The following is a 1,003-nucleotide window of genomic DNA, read 5'->3' on the forward strand; positions in this document are numbered from 1 at the left end:
CCACTTGTTTCTTGAAACATAAATTGAAATTTATAACAATTTATGCTTCAAGAAACATGAATGACGAAACAAGTTTTACTTGTTTCGCTTGTTTCTCGAAACAAAAAAGGGGCACAATTCCACGATCGACCGACACACCAACTTAAAAATCTATGAAAATTTATCATGTTCATTCGAAGATCGACACCCCCTTCCTCTGAGGTTCCCTCCTTGAATTTCTTCGGTAATCCTTCAATCAACTCCTTCGCTTCCTTCAACGCCAGATTCGTAAGTGTTCTCACGACCTTAATCGTTGCAATCCTCGCGTTACTCGGCACTTCCTCGATAAGAACATCGAACTCCGTTTGCTCCTCAACGACGGCTGGTCCCGCATCGGCAACGAGACTCGTATGGCCGCTAATAAGAGTTTCAAGAAACAAAGTTTATCAAACACCCAAAATTTTGTTTCTGTTCCCAGAAACGGAAATTTATGTTTCTGCCGTTTCTTGAAACAGAAACAGCAGAAGCGTTATCAAACGGGCCCTTGGTAAACTATCACTAAAACTTTATTTATTTATTTATTTATTTATTAATTTATTTTTTGGGGTTTTGTTTTATTATTATTATAAACAAAACTCCAAGCATTTTTCTTTGATTCCCAGTTGTGAATGCCTCGGTTTTTTCCTTCAAAATACTTAAAATCTCAGGTTGGATTATCCCTTGCAACTTGGCTTGTGTTGCTAAGTCACAATACCCTGAACCTGTTCCCGGTTGCCATTGTTTTGTATCAACAAATGTATGAATAAAGAACCAGCCAAAATAGAAGTAGTACTATTGAAGCTTCCATCTGTTATTATCAAGTATTAGAAGGATTTATGTTTATGGTGTTTTTTATTCCATCATAGAGACTTTGTGGTGTATATGCCCCAGCTACCAAGGTGTGTTGTTGGTCCTGGGCATAGTTAGTAAATTCACGTATAATACGCGAATTTTGGGGAATGTTTCAATCAAAAAGTTATAATTT

This window comes from Macadamia integrifolia, chromosome 12 (genome assembly GCF_013358625.1).
Source record: "Macadamia integrifolia cultivar HAES 741 chromosome 12, SCU_Mint_v3, whole genome shotgun sequence".
Taxonomy (NCBI): domain Eukaryota; kingdom Viridiplantae; phylum Streptophyta; class Magnoliopsida; order Proteales; family Proteaceae; genus Macadamia; species Macadamia integrifolia.